Raw genomic sequence first — 20,511 nt, 5'->3', positions numbered from 1 at the left:
AGCAATATTTGAAATTAGAGCACCGACTAAACCGACGTGCCACTCGATTCCGAAACTTGACCGAAACCATTACACGGTAAATTTAAATTGCAGTGATCGCTAGTGTCAAATTGAAAGTGACGTTTAGCCCGTCATGTCATTTACACAGCCGGCGTCGCGGCGTCTCGATCGAACGCTGGGTAAACAAAAACACGTGATTGCCAGTATTGTCAATCTGTAGCTTCGCTTTGCCTCAGAATGGAGTATTACGGCAATTACGGGATGCTTAAGAATTTTAGGAAGCAGTTAAGAATGTTATATTAAATGTCCCAGCCTGAAAATAAATCCAAACAGTGGTGGCTGTTACCATCTGCACGGTACATTCCCATCGGATTATGCAAGCGTCGCGACGATGATGCTGCTCCTGCTGCCGTTTTAGTGACGCTGACCGGGCTGACTACTGTTTCAACTTTTATGTGAAAAAAGAAAATCTCCCAGAAGTCAATAGGACTTATATAAATTAGGCCTATTAATAAATTGTGCTTTCTTAAAATTAAGATATGAAATTGTGTTCTGGTAAGTGTGTGGCTGCAGTATGACGAAGGCATGACCACCGACGACGGCGACGCCGCGGAATACAAACAAACACTCTACGTTTACACCAATCAAAGTATGAAATTCTGTAAGATTATTGAGTCTTTTACGCTCCTAAAAAATTTTGTTTTGAACATAGTTCATGAATCTATCTTTTCTTAGTTTATCATGAGAACTTTTGGTAATTACATATTATAAAATAAACAGCATTATCCAATGTTTGAAGAATCTGTTCATTCCAGCACACCTATGGGTGGCGTTATTTAAGAGTGTTCGAAATATTTCGGCCAAAATAGTTCTGAACCAAAATCAACAGATGGCGCTAGTTTTCAACGGTTTTTATTTCAAAATTTCGGACGAGAATTTCATGAACCTTTGCACTAGCTGGCATGTCGGTTCGTCGGTGATTAGAGATCATAGTTTTACAAATTCATTTTAATTTGGCATTGATTTGTCACACTTTCAACTGCAAATCAGTAACAAATTTTGAAAACGACGTATAATCAATGCTACACCATTGATTATACTGGAGCTCGATTTGAATAGGTCGTATGTATTGTCGCGCTTATCTTAGATTCTCAGCAAGCTGCGTTCGAAACGCGCAGCCTCAGATCGCGCCAGACCGCGCACGTATGATTTGTACACGGTGCGCACCTTGGCTAAAACTGTTTTGCAGCCGCCGGGTGGAGCTGTCAGCCGCCGTGTACAAATCAAACGGGCGCAATCTTATGGCGGCTGACTCAGATCAGCAGCATCTGAGTGATTAAGCTAGGATGCACAATACATTTGTCGATATAAAATTCGATCAGTTTATTATAGTTATTGTAGCAATAGGAAAGATATTTTGGAGACTTTTAATGATGAAACGGAAAGTCTGTTTTGTGATGATTCTGCTGTATGTATCAACTTTGTTCAATTTCAACGGTTTTTGCTATAAAAAGCGAATCCATCTGATCGATTTTTTAATCGACAAAAGCACATACGACCTTTTCAAATCGAGCTCCAGTATACGTCGTTTTCAAAATTTGAAACTGAAATAATATCATGATCATGCACTAGAAATCATAGTTTGTTGATAAATTTGTGTTAGGGAAGCCTGTAGGGAAGGGAAAATATAATTCAGCAAAAAACCTTCCAATCCACTTATCCACGAGCGGTAATGGCGGCGGCGGGCATAAAAAACCGATTCGAATTTTGACGTTTCGTGGGGATCGCAATCGGTTGGCGCCATCAAACGGTGGGTGAAGGGGTGAGGAGGAGAATGAAACTGTTTTGACTTTCCCCCATGAAACGTCAAACACCAAACCGGTTGGACAAGCCCGCCACCGCCAGTACCACTCGCGGATAAGTGGATAACTTAACTACCTATGCCTACCCGGATAAAAAATTACCATTCATTACATGGTAAATATTATTAACATATGACTGGTTTTATTGTTCACAATAAAACACATAGTAGATATATTGTTACTTTTTACAATCCACTTATCCGCGAGCGGTAATGGCGCCGGCGGGCATATCCAACCGGTTTAGATTTTGACGTTTCATGGGGGAAAATCAAAACAGTTTCATTCTTCTCCTCACCCCTTCACTCACCGTTTAGTGGCGCCAACCGATTGTGATCCCCAAGAAACGTCAAAATTCGAATCGGTTAATTGTGCCCGCCGCCGCCATTACCGCTCGCGGATAAGTGGATAGAAATCAAGCCCATATAGTTCGTACAAAGGTGAACATTAACTTTATTAGTGACTAATTGATTCGATTGTTTTTCAATAGTTCTATAATAATTTAAAGTTACTATCAGTACAAATTAATTTAAGTTGTTTTTATATAAGTTCTCATGGACTTTTTTATTAAAAAAGAGTTTATTTCTCAATTACACTTAAAAACAATTCGTAACAAATAAATAACAATGAATATTATTGTTGCTTGGATCATGTTTGTATAATGTCGTCGCGGTTGAAACCCGAAGTTTCCCCACACGCAACAATCGCCTTTTCTCCAAATCCATACGGGAAATCCAACGTCGGACATAGTGCGCTGGACAGCGGGCCTGGTCTTCTATCCAGCGCACTATGTCCGACGTACGTCCGACGCACGATTTAGGAGAAAAATCGATTTTCGAGTGTCAATAAATCCGATTTTCAACTGTAGGAACAATAATCAAATACAAAATCCCTTGACATATTTTTTATAGTTTTCGTTTTAAATTTGAGTACAGTAGATGTTTCGGTTATCGAATGTTATTCGCTAAAACTTCAACGACTGACAGACGTCAAGCCGTGTTGGCAGAGGAAGCTCTCAATGAGAAACTGAGGAAGTACTTATAGAAAACTAGCTGAAAAGCAGGTTTAGCCAAGTGAGGATGTTACGACAAGAAAAAGATGAACAATGATTTTTCTAATGTTTTCCAATAAATTAAAGGAATCTATAGATCTATAGTAAATAGTAAACTACCATTGATAACAATACAAATACAATTAGTTTAATGGGGTTCAATTGACGATGTTATAATAAACATACAATAATATTTGTTGTTATGTAAACAGATTTCGCCTTTGAAATACCAAAGAATTCATATTTCTCGGTAACATTTTTCTCCAGCATTTACAGATACTAATGGCCACATGAATTGTGAACGATTTATGGTATGGATCATACGACCTGAGTTCTGACTTGTGATATTTGGCAGTTATTTGAAAAGATTGAAGATAGATCTTATCTACAGCTGCCAAGCAATACATATCAGACAGACATCAGAGTGTTTGATTCTTATTATAAAATATGCATATCATTCTGGCGGCCGTTAGTGCTCGTAAATGCTGGATATAAATGTTAGCGAGAAATATAAATTCTATGGATTTTCAAAAGCGAAAACTGCTTACAAATAACAACAAATATTATTGTATTTTTATTGTAACAACGATTCATTTGACGCCATTCAATTAATTGTATTTGTATTGTAAGAACAATGAAAAAACATTAAGATATATTGTTTTCTTTTGAAAATTGCCTTAAAAATGTCTCATAAAAACACAATACATTCTATTGTTTTTCGCGAAAAAGTGTATGAAAATTTTCTCAAAATTTTATGGTTAAGATACATAACGACCACCATTTTTTATTGTAAAAGTGCCATTTACCATTCGCCGAATGGTATAGAACAATAGGGGTGATGGTGAGTGTGCCGTGTAAATTACAATACGTTTAATGGTGAATATTTTTCGAAAAAATGGTGTTGTAACAATAAAATTTATCGTATTTTTATGATATTTTTTATCAGGGTAACCTAATCTATGGTCCACTGCATGAAGTTAAGCTGGCCTGCTTACTCTCATGCTACGTTCACACTGCGCTCTATATTATGGTTTTGCTTGAAATCCGAAGTGACCGGCGATGCGAAAATTGATTTTTAACCTACTTTGAAATGTCGCAACTCAATTTGGATTAGTGCATATTCTAGCTCTTAATTAGCTTTATGATGCGCAACAGAAAAAATAGATTCAAATTTACTTCGCAGCTGCAATTTCGCATGTGTTTCAAGCGACGACTTCGATTTGGTGCTGCGACGATAATATCAAGTAATATATTTAAATAGCGAGATGATATATCAAGTAAGGTGTTCACACTAGAGTCAGTCTAGTTAGAGTCTGGCGGACTGTCACTTTCTATCGGAGCCAATCGAGCATGATGTCACGGTGTAGCATTTATCGGTGAGGACACTATGACGTCATGCTCGATTGGCTCCGGTCGAAAGTGACAGTCCGCCAGACTCTAATTATAGGGACTCTAGTTCACACTACGCCAACTTGATATAGGTTGACGTTTATGTTGGTGAACTAAAAAAACGAAAAAAAAAACAATAACATTGGCGATTTCGGCTTGGTGATTTCGGTGAAATTATGGGGTAAAATTAACGTTCCCAGGAAGTTTCTGGAGATATTCTGGATTGGAAGTGCAGGAAAAACAGGATGAATGTTGTCGGCTCGGTTGTCGGTAATCTCATCCATGACTTTTTTTATGCGGCTCCTCAAGGAGTCCGCGATTCCCTCAACGGTTTTTTTTTTCAGGAGTACTTTCTGGGAGCTATCGGTTTCCTCTTGGAGTTCTCCCAAAATTCCTTCTGGGATGTTTTTAAGAAGTGGTTCTAAAATTGTCGCAAGGAGTTCTTCAATAATTCCCAAGAGTTTCTCGGGAATTTCTCTAGAATAACCCTGGAAATTCCACCAGAACTTCCGCATACATTCCGCCAGAAATACTCCGGGAATACCCCCAGTAGCTTTCCGAGAATTTCTCCAGGATTTCCCCGAGAATACTGCAGAATTTTCATATAATTCTTCTAGGGATTCCTCGGGAATTCTTCCAATAATTTGCCGGGAAGATTCCCGGCTTCTTCAGATATATTCCTAGGAATTCCACGAGAGTTATATAAGTTTCCCTAAATGTGTGGTGTATTTTATACTAGAAATTTCATTAAAATTTCTTTGGAAATTTCTCCATAAAATATCCGAAAATTCCATTCCGAATTTTCCAAGAAATACTCCAGTAATTATGCATGAATCCCTTCAAGATGTCCCTAAAATTTCTTTCTCAATTTTCCTGGAACTTTCTTCCGCAGTTCCACGGGAATGTTTACAAGAGTTCCACAAAAAAACATTCAGTCTCCCGGGTAATTCTCCAGATATTCTCCGTGGAATTCCTCAAGGAGATCCCCAGAAGTTTCTCAATAATTTCTCCAGCAGTTCTTAGAGAATTACTCCAGGAGTTCATCAGGAATTCCTCAAGAAGTATCTCAGGAAAACTTTATGAAAGTCCTCGTAGATATCACTTGGAAATTTTCAGGAATTTTTCTTTGATTTCCTTTGAGTTTTTCCATAAGTTCTCCATGGATTTTTCAAGATATCCTCAGGGATTTTTACCAGGTGTTCACAGGGGATCTCCAGCAATTCCTCCAAGAGCTTCCACAAATTCCTCCAGGAGTTCCCTGGGGATTCCTGCAGGAGTTACCTGGAGATTTCTGCAGGAGTTCCCAGGGGATTCCTCCAGGAGTTCCCTGGAGATTCCTCCAAGAGTTCCATGAGGATTCTTCCAGGAGTTCCCTAAGGATTCCTTTGGGAGTTCTATGGGGATTTATCCAGAAGTTCCCTGGGTAATCCTCCAGAAGATCCCTGGGGAATCCTCCAGGAGTTCCCTAAGGATTCCTCCAGGAGTTCTCTAGGGATTCCTCCAGGAGTTCCCTGGGAATTCCTCCAAGAGTTCACTGAGGATTCTTCCAGGAGTTCCCTGGGAAATCCTCCAGAAATTCCTCAAGGAGTTCTCCGAGGATTTTCCAGGAGTTCCGTAAGGATTCCTCCGGGAGTTCCCCGAGGTTTCCTCCAGGAGTCAACTGGGAATTCCTCCAAGAGTTCATTGAGGATTCTTCCAGGAGTTCCCTGGGAAATCCTCCAGAAATTCCTCAAGGAGTTCTCCGAGGATTTTCCAGGAGTTCCGTAAGGATTCCTCCGGGAGTTCCCCGAGTATTCCTCCGGGAGTTCCCGAGAATTCCTCCAGGAGTTCCCTGGGGATTCCTCCATGAGTTCCCTGGGGATTCCTCCAAAAGTTCCATGAGGATTCCTCCAAGAGTTCCATAAGGATTCTTGCAAGATTTCCCTAGGAATTCCTCCAGAAGTTCCCAGAGGGTTCTTCCAGGAGTTCCCTGGGAATTCCTCCAGGAGTTCCCTGGGTATTCCTTCATGATTTCCCTAGAGATTCCTCCAGGAGTTCTCTGGGGATTTCTCCAGAAGTTCTCCGAGAATTCCTCCAGAAGTTCCCTGGGAATTCCTTCAACAGATTCTTGAGGATTCTTCCAGGAGTTCCCTAGGAATTTCTCCAACAGTTCTCTGGGGATTCCTCCGGGAGTTCTCTGGGGGTTCCTTCGGGAGTTCTCTGGGGATTCCTCCAGTAGTTCCCCGAGGATTCCTCCAAGAGTTCCCTGGAAATTCCTCCAGGAGTTCCCTGAGGATTCTTCCAGGAGTTCCCTAGGAATTCCTCCGGTATTTCTCTGGAGATTTCTCCAGGAGTTCCCTGGGGATATCTCAAGGACTTTCCTGGGGATTCCTCCAGGAGTTCCCCAAAGAATTCTTCTAGGAATTCCTCGCAAATTCTTCTATAAATTCCTCGGGAATTCTTCTAGGAATTCCTCGGGAATTCTTCTTTGAATTCCTCGGGAATTCTTCTAGGAATTCCTCGGAAATTCTTCTAGGAACTCCTCGGAAATTCTTCTAGAAATTTTTCGGAAATTCTTCTAGGAATTCCTCGGGAATTCTTTCAGAAGTTCCTCGGGAATTCTTTCAGAAGTTCCTCGGGAATTCTTTCAGAAGTTCCTCGGGAATTCTTTCAGAAGTTCCTCGGGAATTCTTTCAGAAGTTCCTCGGGAATTCTTCCAGAAGTTCCTCGGGAATTCTTCCAGAAGTTCCTCGGGAATTCTTCCAGAAGTTCCTCGGGAATTCTTCCAGAAGTTCCTCGGGAATTCTTCCAGAAGTTCCTCGGGAATTCTTCCAGAAGTTCCTCAGGAATTCTTCCAGAAGTTCCTCGGGAATTCTTCCAGAAGTTCCTCGGGAATTCCTCCAGAAGTTCCTCGAGAATTCCTCCAGAAGTTCCTCGGGAATTCTTCCAGAAGTTCCTCGGGAATTCTTTCAGAAGTTCCTCGGGAATTCTTCCAGAAGTTCCTCGGGAATTCTTCCAGAAGTTCCTCGGGAATTCTTCCAGAAGTTCCTCGGGAATTCTTCCAGAAGTTCCTCGGGAATTCTTCCAGAAGTTCCTCGGGAATTCTTCCAGAAGTTCCTCGGGAATTCTTCCAGAAGTTCCTCGGGAATTCTTCCAGAAGTTCCTCGGGAATTCTTCCAGAAGTTCCTCGGGAATTCTTCCAGAAGTTCCTCGGGAATTCTTCCAGAAGTTCCTCGGGAATTCTTCCAGAAGTTCCTCGGGAATTCTTCCAGAAGTTCCTCGGGAATTCTTCCAGAAGTTCCTCGGGAATTCTTCCAGAAGTTCCTCGGGAATTCTTCCAGAAGTTCCTCGGGAATTCCTCCAGAAGTTCCTCGGGAATTCTTCCAGAAGTTCTTCGGGAATTCTTCCAGAAGTTCCTCGGGAATTCTTCCAGAAGTTCCTCGGGAATTCTTCCAGAAGTTCCTCGGGAATTCTTCCAGAAGTTCCTCGGGAATTCTTCCAGAAGTTCCTCGGGAATTCTTCCAGAAGTTCCTCGGGAATTCTTCCAGAAGTTCCTCGGGAATTCTTCCAGAAGTTCCTCGGGAATTCTTCCAGAAAATCCTCGGGAATTCTTCCAGAAGTTCCTCGGGAATTCTTCCAGAAGTTCCTCGGGAATTCTTCCAGAAGTTCTTCGGGAATTCTTCCAGAAGTTCTTCGGGAATTCTTCAAGAAGTTCTTCGGGAATTCTTCCAGAAGTTCTTCGGGAATTCGTCCAGAAGTTCCTCGAGAATTCTTCCAAAAGTTACTCGGGAATTCTTCCAGAAGTTCTTCGGGAATTCTTCCAGAAGTTCCTCGGGAATTCTTCCAGAAGTTCCTCGGGAATTCTTCCAGAAGTTCCTCGGGAATTCTTCCAAAAGTTCCTCGGGAATTCTTCCAAAAGTTACTCGGGAATTCTTCCAGAAGTTCTTCGGGAATTCTTCCAGAAGTTCCTCGGGAATTCTTCCAGAAGTTCCTCGGGAATTCTTCCAGAAGTTCTTCGGGAATTCTTCCAGAAGTTCTTCGGGAATTCTTCCAGAAGTTCCTCGGGAATTCTTCCAAAAGTTACTCGGGAATTCTTCCAGAAGTTCCTCGGGAATTCTTCCAGAAGTTCCTCGGGAATTCTTCCAGAAGTTCTTCGGGAATTCTTCCAGAAGTTCCTCGGGAATTCTTCCAGAAGTTCTTCGGGAATTCTTCCAGAAGTTCTTCGGGAATTCTTCCAGAAGTTCTTCGGGAATTCTTCCAGAAGTTCCTCGGGAATTCCTCCAAAAGTTCTTCGGGAATTCTTCCAGAAGTTCTTCGGGAATTCGTCCAGAAGTTCCTCGAGAATTCTTCCAAAAGTTACTCGGGAATTCTTCGAGAAGTTCTTCGGGAATTCTTCCAGAAGTTCCTCGGGAATTCTTCCAGAAGTTCTTCGGGAATTCTTCCAGAAGTTCCTCGGGAATTCTTCCAGAAGTTCCTCGGGAATTCTTCCAGAAGTTCCTCGGGAATTCTTCCAGAAGTTCCTCGGGAATTCTTCCAGAAGTTCCTCGGGAATTCTTCCAGAAGTTCCTCGGGAATTCTTCCAGAAGTTCTTCGGGAATTCTTCCAGAAGTTCCTCGGGAATTCTTCCAAAAGTTACTCGGGAATTCTTCCAGAAGTTCTTCGGGAATTCTTCCAGAAGTTCCTCGGGAATTCTTCCAGAAGTTCCTCGGGAATTCTTCCAGAAGTTCTTCGGGAATTCTTCCAGAAGTTCTTCGGGAATTCTTCCAGAAGTTCCTCGGGAATTCTTCCAAAAGTTACTCGGGAATTCTTCCAGAAGTTCTTCGGGAATTCTTCCAGAAGTTCCTCGGGAATTCTTCCAGAAGTTCTTCGGGAATTCTTCCAGAAGTTCTTCGGGAATTCTTCCAGAAGTTCCTCGGGAATTCTTCCAAAAGTTCTTCGGGAATTCTTCCAGAAGTTCTTCGGGAATTCGTCCAGAAGTTCCTCGAGAATTCTTCCAAAAGTTACTCGGGAATTCTTCGAGAAGTTCTTCGGGAATTCTTCCAGAAGTTCCTCGGGAATTCTTCCAGAAGTTCTTCGGGAATTCTTCCAGAAGTTCCTCGGGAATTCTTCCAGAAGTTCTTCGGGAATTCTTCCAGAAGTTCCTCGGGAATTCTTCCAGAAGTTCCTCGGGAATTCTTCCAGAAGTTCCTCGGGAATTCTTCCAGAAGTTCCTCGGGAATTCTTCCAGAAGTTCCTCGGGAATTCTTCCAGAAGTTCCTCGGGAATTCTTCCAGAAGTTTCTCGGGAATTCTTCCAGAAGTTCCTCGGGAATTCTTCCAGAAGTTCCTCGGGAATTCTTCCAGAAGTTCCTCGGGAATTCTTCCAGAAGTTCCTCGGGAATTCTTCCAGAAAATCCTCGGGAATTCTTCCAGAAGTTCCTCGGGAATTCTTCCAGAAGTTCCTCGGGAATTCTTCCAGAAGTTCCTCGGGAATTCTTCCAGAAGTTCCTCGGGAATTCTTCCAGAAGTTCCTCGGGAATTCTTCCAGAAGTTCCTCGGGAATTCTTCCAGAAGTTCCTCGGGAATTCTTCCAGAAGTTCCTCGGGAATTCTTCCAGAAGTTCCTCGGGAATTCTTCCAGAAGTTCCTCGGGAATTCTTCCAGAAGTTCCTCGGGAATTCTTCCAGAAGTTCCTCGGGAATTCTTCCAGAAGTTCCTCGGGAATTCTTCCAGAAGTTCCTCGGGAATTCTTCCAGAAGTTCCTCGGGAATTCTTCCAGAAGTTCCTCGGGAATTCTTCCAGAAGTTCCTCGGGAATTCTTCCAGAAGTTCCTCGGGAATTCTTCCAGAAGTTCCTCGGGAATTCTTCCAGAAGTTCCTCGGGAATTCTTCCAGAAGTTCCTCGGGAATTCTTCCAGAAGTTCCTCGGGAATTCTTCCAGAAGTTCCTCGGGAATTCTTCCAGAAAATCCTCGGGAATTCTTCCAGAAGTTCCTCGGGAATTCTTCCAGAAGTTCCTCGGGAATTCTTCCAGAAGTTCCTCGGGAATTCTTCCAGAAGTTCCTCGGGAATTCTTCCAGAAGTTCCTCGGGAATTCTTCCAGAAGTTCCTCGGGAATTCTTCCAGAAGTTCCTCGGGAATTCTTCCAGAAGTTCCTCGGGAATTCTTCCAGAAGTTCCTCGGGAATTCTTCCAGAAGTTCCTCGGGAATTCTTCCAGAAGTTCCTCGGGAATTCTTCCAGAAGTTCCTCGGGAATTCTTCCAGAAGTTCCTCGGGAATTCTTCCAGAAGTTCCTCGGGAATTCTTCCAGAAGTTCCTCGGGAATTCTTCCAGAAGTTCCTCGGGAATTCTTCCAGAAGTTCCTCGGGAATTCTTCCAAAAGTTCCTCGGGAATTCTTCCAGAAGTTCCTCGGGAATTCTTCCAGAAGTTCCTCGGGAATTCTTCCAGAAGTTCCTCGGGAATTCCTCCAGAAGTTCCTCGGGAATTCCTCCAGAAGTTCCTCGGGAATTCCTCCAGAAGTTCCTCGGGAATTCTTCCAGAAGTTCCTCGGGAATTCTTCCAGAAGTTCCTCGGGAATTCTTCCAGAAGTTCCTCGGGAATTCTTCCAGAAGTTCCTCGGGAATTCTTCCAGAAGTTCCTCGGGAATTCTTCCAGAAGTTCCTCGGGAATTCTTCCAGAAGTTCCTCGGGAATTCTTCCAGAAGTTCCTCGGGAATTCTTCCAGAAGTTCCTCGGGAATTCTTCCAGAAGTTCCTCGGGAATTCTTCCAGAAGTTCCACGGGAATTCTTCCAGAAGTTCCTCGGGAATTCTTCCAGAAGTTCCTCGGGAATTCTTCCAGAAGTTCCTCGGGAATTCCTCCAGAAGTTCCTCGGGAATTCCTCCAGAAGTTCCTCGGGAATTCTTCCAGAAGTTCCTCGGGAATTCTTCCAGAAGTTCCTCGGGAATTCTTCCAGAAGTTCCTCGGGAATTCTTCCAGAAGTTCCTCGGGAATTCTTCCAGAAGTTCTTCGGGAATTCTTCCAGAAGTTCCTCGGGAATTCTTCCAGAAATTCCTCGGGAATTCTTCCAGAAGTTCCTCGGGAATTCTTCCAGAAGTTCCTCGGGAATTCTTCCAGAAGTTCCTCGGGAATTCTTCCAGAAGTTCCTCGGGAATTCTTCCAGAAGTTCCTCGGGAATTCTTCCAGAAGTTCCTCGGGAATTCTTCCAGAAGTTCCTCGGGAATTCTTCCAGAAGTTCCTCGGGAATTCTTCCAGAAGTTCCTCGGGAATTCTTCCAGAAGTTCCTCGGGAATTCTTCCAGAAGTTCCTCGGGAATTCTTTCAGAAGTTCCTCGGGAATTCTTCCAGAAGTTCCTCGGGAATTCTTCCAGAAGTTCCTCGGGAATTCTTCCAGAAGTTCCTCGGGAATTCTTCCAGAAGTTCCTCGGGAATTCTTCCAGAAGTTCCTCGGGAATTCTTCCAGAAGTTCCTCGGGAATTCTTCCAGAAGTTCCTCGGGAATTCTTCCAGAAGTTCCTCGGGAATTCTTCCAGAAGTTCCTCGGGAATTCTTCCAGAAGTTCCTCGGGAATTCTTCCAGAAGTTCCTCGGGAATTCTTCCAGAAGTTCCTCGGGAATTCTTTCAGAAGTTCCTCGGGAATTCTTCCAGAAGTTCCTCGGGAATTCTTCCAGAAGTTCCTCGGGAATTCTTCCAGAAGTTCTTCGGGAATTCTTCCAGAAGTTCCTCGGGAATTCTTCCAGAAGTTCCTCGGGAATTCTTCCAGAAGTTCTTCGGGAATTCTTTCAGAAGTTCTTCGGGAATTCTTCCAGAAGTTCTTCGGGAATTCTTCCAGAAGTTCCTCGGGAATTCTTCCAAAAGTTACTCGGGAATTCTTCCAGAAGTTCTTTAGGAATTCTTCCAGAAGTTCCTCGGGAATTCTTCCAGAAGTTCCTCGGGAATTCTTCCAGAAGTTCTTCGGGAATTCTTCCAGAAGTTCTTCGGGAATTCTTCCAGAAGTTCCTCGGGAATTCTTCCAAAAGTTACTCGGGAATTCTTCGAGAAGTTCTTCGGGAATTCTTCCAGAAGTTCCTCGGGAATTCTTCCAGAAGTTCCTCGGGAATTCTTCCAGAAGTTCCTCGGGAATTCTTCCAGAAGTTCCTCGGGAATTCTTCCAGAAGTTCCTCGGGAATTCTTCCAGAAGTTCCTCGGGAATTCTTCCAGAAGTTCCTCGGGAATCCTTCCAGAAGTTCCTCGGGAATTCTTCCAGAAGTTCCTCGGGAATTCTTCCAGAAGTTCTTCGGGAATTCTTCCAGAAGTTCATCGGGAATTCTTCCAGAAGTTCTTCGGGAATTCTTCCAGAAGTTCCTCGGGAATTCTTCCAAAAGTTACTCGGGAATTCTTCCAGAAGTTCCTCGGGAATTCTTCCAGAAGTTCCTCGGGAATTCTACCAGAAGTTCCTCGGGAATTCTTCCAGAAGTTCCTCGGGAATTCTTCCAGAAGTTCCTCGGGAATTCTTCCAGAAGTTCCTCGGAAATTATTCCAGAAGTTACTCGGGAATTCTTCCAGAAGTTCTTCGGTAATTCTTCCAGAAGTTCCTCGGGAATTCTTCCAGAAGTTCCTCGGGAATTCTTCCAGAAGTTCCTCGGGAATTCTTCCAGAAGTTCTTCGGGAATTCTTCCAGAAGTTCCTCGGGAATTCTTCGAAAAGTTCCTCGGGAATTCTTCCAGAGGTTCTTCGGGAATTCTTCCAGAAGTTCCTCGGGAATTCTTCCAGAAGTTCTTCGGGAATTCTTCCAGAAGTTCTTCGGGAATTCTTCCAGAAGTTCCTCGGGAACTCTTTCAAAAGTTCCTCGGGAATTCTTCCAGAAGTTCTTCGGGAATTCTTCCAGAAGTTCTTAGGGAATTCTTCCAGAAGTTCTTCGGGAATTCTTCCAGAAGTTCTTCGGGAATTCTTCCAGAAGTTCCTCGGGAATTCTCCCAAAAGTTACTCGGCAATTCTTCGAGAAGTTCTTCGGGAATTCTTCCAGAAGTTCTTCGGGAATTCTTCCAGAAGTTCCTCGGGAATTCTTCCAGAAGTTCTTCGGGAATTCTTCCAGAAGTTCTTCGGGAATTCTTCCAGAAGTTCCTCGGGAATTCTTCCAGAAGTTCCTCGGGAATTCTTCCAGAAGTTCCTCGGAAATTATTCGAGAAGTTACTCGGGAATTCTTCCAGAAGTTCCTCGGGAATTCTTCCAGAAGTTCCTCGGGAATTCTTCCAGAAGTTCCTCGGGAATTCTTCCAGAAGTTCCTCGGGAATTCTTCCAGAAGTTCCTCGGGAATTCTTCCAGAAGTTCCTCGGAAATTATTCCTGAAGTTCCTCGGGAATTCTTCCAGAAGTTCCTCGGGAATTCTTCCAGAAGTTCTTCGGGAATTCTTCCAGAAGTTCTTCGGGAATTCTTCCAGAGGTTCTTCGTGAATTCTTCCAGAAGTTCCTCGGGAATTCTTCCAGAAGTTCTTCTTGAATTCTTCGGGAATTCTTCCAGAAGTTCCTCGGGAATTCTTCCAGAAGTTCCTCGGGAATTCTTCCAGAAGTTCCTCGGGAATTCTTCCAGAAGTTCCTCGGGAATTCTTCCAGAAGTTCCTCGGGAATTCTTCCAGAAGTTCCTCGGGAATTCTTCCAGAAGTTCCTCGGGAATTCTTCCAGAAGTTCCTCGGGAATTCTTCCAGAAGTTCCTCGGGAATTCTTCCAGAAGTTCCTCGGGAATTCTTCCAGAAGTTCTTCGGGAATTCTTCCAGAAGTTCCTCGGGAATTCTTCCAGAAGTTCCTCGGGAATTCTTCCAGAAGTTCCTCGGGAATTCTTCCAGAAGTTCCTCGGGAATTCTTCCAGAAGTTCCTCGGGAATTCTTCCAGAAGTTCGTCGGGAATTCTTCCAGAAGTTCGTCGGGAATTCTTCCAGAAGTTCGTCGGGAATTCTTTCAGAAGTTCTTCGGGAATTCTTCCAGAAGTTCTTCGGGAATTCTTCCAGAAGTTCCTCGGGAATTCTTCCAAAAGTTACTCGGGAATTCTTCCAGAAGTTCTTTAGGAATTCTTCCAGAAGTTCCTCGGGAATTCTTCCAGAAGTTCCTCGGGAATTCTTCCAGAAGTTCTTCGGGAATTCTTCCAGAAGTTCTTCGGGAATTCTTCCAGAAGTTCCTCGGGAATTCTTCCAAAAGTTACTCGGGAATTCTTCGAGAAGTTCTTCGGGAATTCTTCCAGAAGTTCCTCGGGAATTCTTCCAGAAGTTCCTCGGGAATTCTTCCAGAAGTTCCTCGGGAATTCTTCCAGAAGTTCCTCGGGAATTCTTCCAGAAGTTCCTCGGGAATTCTTCCAGAAGTTCCTCGGGAATTCTTCCAGAAATTCTTCGGGAATTCTTCCAGAAGTTCATCGGGAATTCTTCCAGAAGTTCTTCGGGAATTCTTCCAGAAGTTCCTCGGGAATTCTTCCAAAAGTTACTCGGGAATTCTTCCAGAAGTTCCTCGGGAATTCTTCCAGAAGTTCCTCGGGAATTCTTCCAGAAGTTCCTCGGGAATTCTTCCAGAAGTTCCTCGGGAATTCTTCCAGAAGTTCCTCGGGATTTCTTCCAGAAGTTCCTCGGAAATTATTCCAGAAGTTACTCGGGAATTCTTCCAGAAGTTCTTCGGTAATTCTTCCAGAAGTTCCTCGGGAATTCTTCCAGAAGTTCCTCGGGAATTCTTCCAGAAGTTCCTCGGGAATTCTTCCAGAAGTTCTTCGGGAATTCTTCCAGAAGTTCCTCGGGAATTCTTCGAAAAGTTCCTCGGGAATTCTTCCAGAAGTTCTTCGGGAATTCTTCCAGAAGTTCCTCGGGAATTCTTCCAGAAGTTCCTCGGGAACTCTTTCAAAAGTTCCTCGGGAATTCTTCCAGAAGTTCTTCGGGAATTCTTCCAGAAGTTCCTCGGGAATTCTTCCAGAAGTTCTTCGGGAATTCTTCCAGAAGTTCCTCGGGAATTCTTCCAAAAGTTACTCGGCAATTCTTCGAGAAGTTCTTCGGGAATTCTTCCAGAAGTTCTTCGGGAATTCTTCCAGAAGTTCCTCGGGAATTCTTCCAGAAGTTCTTCGGGAATTCTTCCAGAAGTTCTTCGGGAATTCTTCCAGAAGTTCCTCGGGAATTCTTCCAGAAATTCCTCGGAAATTATTCGAGAAGTTACTCGGGAATTCTTCCAGAAGTTCCTCGGGAATTCTTCCAGAAGTTCCTCGGGAATTCTTCCAGAAGTTCCTCGGGAATTCTTCCAGAAGTTCCTCGGGAATTCTTCCAGAAGTTCCTCGGGAATTCTTCCAGAAGTTCCTCGGGAATTCTTCCAGAAGTTCCTCGGGAATTCATCCAGAAGTTCCTCGGGAATTCTTCCAGAAGTTCCTCGGGAATTCTTCCAGAAGTTCCTCGGGAATTCTTCCAGAAGTTCCTCGGGAATTCTTCCAGAAGTTCCTCGGGAATTCTTCCAGAAGTTCCTCGGGAATTCTTCCAGAAGTTCCTCGGGAATTCTTCCAGAAGTTCCTCGGGAATTCTTCCAGAAGTTCCTCGGGAATTCTTCCAGAAGTTCCTCGGGAATTCTTCCAGAAGTTCCTCGGGAATTCTTCCAGAAGTTCCTCGGGAATTCTTCCAGAAGTTCCTCGGGAATTCTTCCAGAAGTTCCTTGGAAATTCTTCCAGAAGTTCTTCGGGAATTCTTCCAGAAGTTCTTCGGGAATTCTTCCAGAGGTTCTTCGTGAATTCTTCCAGAAGTTCCTCGGGAATTCTTCCAGAAGTTCTTCTTGAATTCTTCGGGAATTCTACCAGAAGTTCCTCGGGAATTCTTCCAGAAGTTCCTCGGGAATTCTTCCAGAAGTTCCTCGGGAATTCTTCCAGAAGTTCCTCGGGAATTCTTCCAGAAGTTCTTCGGGAATTCTTCCAGAAGTTCCTCGAGAATTCTTCGAAAAGTTCCTCGGGAATTCTTCGAGAAGTTCCGAGGAACTTCTGAAAGAATTCCCGAGGAACTTCTGGAAGAATTCCCGAGGAACTTCTGGAAGAATTCCCGAGGAACTTCTGGAAGAATTCCCGAGTAACTTCTCGAATAATTTCCGAGTAACTTCTCGAATAATTTCCGAGGAACTTCTGGAAGAATTCCCGAGGAACTTTTCGAAGAATTCCCGAAGAACTTCTGGAAGAATTCCCGAGGATACAATGATACATATTGCCCATTTTACTGGCATTTTTACCAGGTTAGCTGGTATGTCTGAAACATACTGGAAAAACTTGTAATTAGAAGGCACGAAATGTTGCTAATTGGCAAATTGAGAGAAGAAATTTGTGAAAAAAATCGCGTTCTGGTGGGATTCGAACCCACGACTCCGTATTCGCTAGCCTTCTAATTACAAGTTTTTCCAGTATAATTCCCGAGGAACTTCTGGAAGAATTCCCGAAGAACTTCTGGAAGAATTCCCGAGGAACTTCTGGAAGAATTCCCGAAGAACTTCTGGAAGAATTCCCGAAGAACTTCTGGAAGAATTACCGAAGAACTTCTGGAAGAATTCCCGAGTAACTTCTGGAATAATTTCCGAGGAACTTCTGGAAGAATTCCCGAGGAACTTCTGGAAGAATTCCCGAGGAACTTCTGGAAGAATTCCCGAGGAACTTCTGGAAGAATTCCCGAGTAACTTCTGGAATAATTTCCGAGGAACTTCTGGAAGAATTCCCGAGGAACTTCTGGAAGAATTCCCGAGGAACTTCTGGAAGAATTCCCGAAGAACTTCTGGAAGAATTCCCGAAGAACTTCTGGAAGAATTCCCGAGTAACTTCTGGAAGAATTCCCGAGGAACTTCTGGAAGAATTCCCGAAGCACTTCTGGAAGAATTCCCGAAGAACTTCTGGAAGAATTCCCGAGTAACTTCTCGAATAATTCCCGAGTAACTTCTCGAATAATTCCCGAGGAACTTCTGGAAGAATTCCCGAAGAACTTCTGGAAGAATTCCCAAGGAACTTCTGGAAGAATTCCCGAAGAACTTCTGGAAGAATTACCGAAGAACTTCTGGAAGAATTCCCGAGTAACTTCTGGAATAATTTCCGAGGAACTTCTGGAAGAATTCCCGAGGAACTTCTGGAAGAATTCCCGAGGAACTTCTGGAAGAATTCCCGAGGAACTTCTGGAAGAATTCCCGAGGAACTTCTGGAAGAATTCCCGAGGAACTTCTGGAAGAATTCCCGAGTAACTTCTCGAATAATTTCCGAGGAACTTCTGGAAGAATTCCCGACGAACTTCTGGAAGAATTCTCGAGGAACTTCTGGAAGAATTCCCGAAGAACTTCTGGAAGAATTCCCGAAGAACTTCTGGAAGAATTCCCGAGGAACTTCTGGAAGAATTCCCGAGGAACTCCTGGAAGAATTCCCGAAGAACTTCTCGAAGAATTCCCGAGTAACTTTTGGAAGAATTCCCGAGGAACTTCTGGAAGAATTCCCGAGGAACTTCTGGAAGAATTCCCGAAGAACTTCTGGAAGAATTCCCGAAGAACTTCTGGAAGAATTCCCGAAGAACTTCTGGAAGAATTCCCGAAGAACTTCTCGAAGAATTCCCGAAGAACTTCTGGAAGAATTCCCGAGGAACTTCTGGAAGAATTCCCGAAGAACCTCTGGAAGAATTCCCAAGGAACTTTTCGAAGAATTCCCGAGGAACTTTTCGAAGAATTCCCGAGGAACTTCTGGAAGAATTCCCGAAGAACTTCTGGAAGAATTCCCGAAGAACTTCTGGAAGAATTCCCGAGGAACTTCTGGAAGAATTCCCGAGTAACTTCTGGAATAATTTCCGAGGAACTTCAGGAAGAATTCCCGAGGAACTTCTGGAAGAATTCCCGAGGAACTTCTGGAAGAATTCCCGAGGAACTTCTGGAAGAATTCCCGAGGAACTTCTGGAAGAATTCCCGAGGAACTTCTGGAAGAATTCCCGAAGAACTTCTCGAAGAATTCCCGAGTAACTTTTGGAAGAATTTCCGAGGAACTTCTGGAAGACTTCTCGAGGAACTTTTGGAAAAATTCCCGAGGAACTTCTGGAAGAATTCCCGAAGAACTCCCGAGGAACTTTTGGAAGAAATTTCCGAGAAACTTCTGGAAGAATTCCCGAGGAACTTCTGGAAGAATTCCCGAGGAACTTCTGGAAGAATTCCCGAGGAACTTCAGGAATAATTCCCGAGGAACTACTGGAAGAATTCTCGAGGATCTTTTGGAAGAATTCCCGAGAAACTTCAGGGAGAAATTCCGAGGCATTTCTGGAAGAATTTTTAATTGAATATCCCAACTAACAATTGCAAGTCACTAACAAGCAAGCTTGCTGAATTGTTGCTTAATAATGGTAATGATAGCTGAACTAAAATTATGCTCTACACATTACTGTTTAAATGATTTTACAATTGAAAAAGTAGTCAATGTTCGACTTGCCTCATCGGTATCAACAATGATAAATTAAAACACTTTTCAAAAGTTTAACAAGAAATTTATTCGACAAGCATTGATTCCTAAACAAAAGAGTTTAACAAAACATTTGTCTGCATCTTATTAAGCTGATGTATCGATAAGCATATGCTCCTGAACAATGTGCTTTTCACTTGTCAAATAAACGCCTTCAGCCCGTCATAGTTTGACTCGGAATTTTGTTCGGATTATGGGATAAATCATGGCTAAAACTGTTTAGACAACCAAGTTATTAAATAACTAATATTTCAACGAATCACATAAAATAAAACAGAATATAATTGTGTAGTTTAACATTGAGTGCCAAGAGACGTAATCAACGTTAAAATGAGGCATTCATTTATTATTATAAATCTGTAACAAGATATCTTGTACCTATATTATAGTTTTTATCTTCCGCAGCAGTTCGATTGTACGAGACGCTTGGATCAATGCATTTGACATTTCCGTGTTGTCGTGTTTACTGAATATTGTTCCCACAGTCACCTAGATAACCAAGCAGCATTCATAAATCGACACATTCCAAGTATCCTTAAACATCCTTATGCACTATTTATTGAAAATAATATCAAGAATCCATGACAAAAGCATAAATAAAAAAATGCTTAACGGATCTTCGACTGAGAATGAGTAGATAACCCGAACAGATGCTGTGGATGCACCATGTCCAAGACCATACCGCACCACATATTGTCATACATTTTTAAAGATCAATATTTAATGATAAAAATAAAAACATATTCAATCGCAATTAGTACGACTGGAAACAATATCTTCAATAACTACCAACACTTTTTGGCCGCATTCGATACAAGTTTTCTCACCGTGCGATAAAAATACTGACAGCGAAATCAGAATGGAAAACACGTGTTTTTTGCTGAACAGCTGTTGAAGTATGAGGCGTTGTTCAGTTGATAACCACGTGCTGTGCTAATTCACCACTGCTGAACACAAGTTTAGGAGTGATCATTATTAAATCATGGGAAGATTATGTTTTGCTTTGGGTACTGCATCTCACCATCTCTAGGATGGCGCAGATAGGAAGGCATGCGGCTGGCAATCGACAGATCTCGAGTTCTAATCCGGATTTAGGTAATTTTATATGTAATTCTTAATTCATAATAGGTGTTCTCAATACAAGAGCAAATAATTACTCTCGTGGGAGTTCAACATTTTTGCATTTTATTTATTTTCAGTCATTTTTGCCAAAGCCGAACAACAACTTTTCTGTGCATTTGTAAAACGCTTTGAACAACAAAAAATTAAGTTGGTGCACAACATGATGCTTAATAACTTCTCCAAATTTGTGTGAACAAAACCCGAACATAGGTTGTACGTGAAAATAATTCAAATGTTATTCATCATGATGCTGAATTAATTCGTCATAATGGTGCCTGTTAAATGAGTGATTGTTAGTTGGGATGCCTTGAAACTTGATTTTTTTCATATACAATTGTAGTTTTTAACGATTATTTGCCATTTTTTACTCCAATCCAGATACTTTGCATCAGATTTAGGGATATGGAACACATTGAAGGATTTTTTTTTCATTTTTTTTTCCTCGCATTTAGAACATTGAAATATATGTTGATTCACTCACATATGTATTCACATATGTATTCCCGAGCAACTTTTGAAGAATTCTTGAAGAACTGCTGGGAGAATTCTCGACGAACTTCTGGAAGTATTCATGAGACACTTCTGGAAGACCTGCCGAAGAACTTCAGGAAGATTACCCGAGGAACTTCTAGAGGGTTTTCTGAAGAACTCCTAAAATAATTTCCGAGGAAACTTTTTGAAAAATTCTCGGAGAT

The 20,511-nt window shown here is 42.7% G+C and overlaps 1 protein-coding gene and 1 pseudogene across 2 annotated transcripts in view; both read right to left on the bottom strand.

The window, feature by feature from the left end:
* Positions 1-20,511, bottom strand: part of LOC109411881 (dedicator of cytokinesis protein 3) — a 681,785-nt gene that overhangs the window by 470,846 nt on the left and 190,428 nt on the right. The window lies entirely within an intron of this gene.
* Positions 1-20,511, bottom strand: part of LOC115262273 (small ribosomal subunit protein eS4-like) — a 203,078-nt pseudogene that overhangs the window by 97,866 nt on the left and 84,701 nt on the right.

This window comes from Aedes albopictus, chromosome 1 (assembly GCF_035046485.1).
Source record: "Aedes albopictus strain Foshan chromosome 1, AalbF5, whole genome shotgun sequence".
NCBI lineage: Eukaryota > Metazoa > Arthropoda > Insecta > Diptera > Culicidae > Aedes > Aedes albopictus.
Note: the sequence above shows the minus strand (reverse complement) of the source record. Positions and strands in the feature narration are given on the sequence as shown.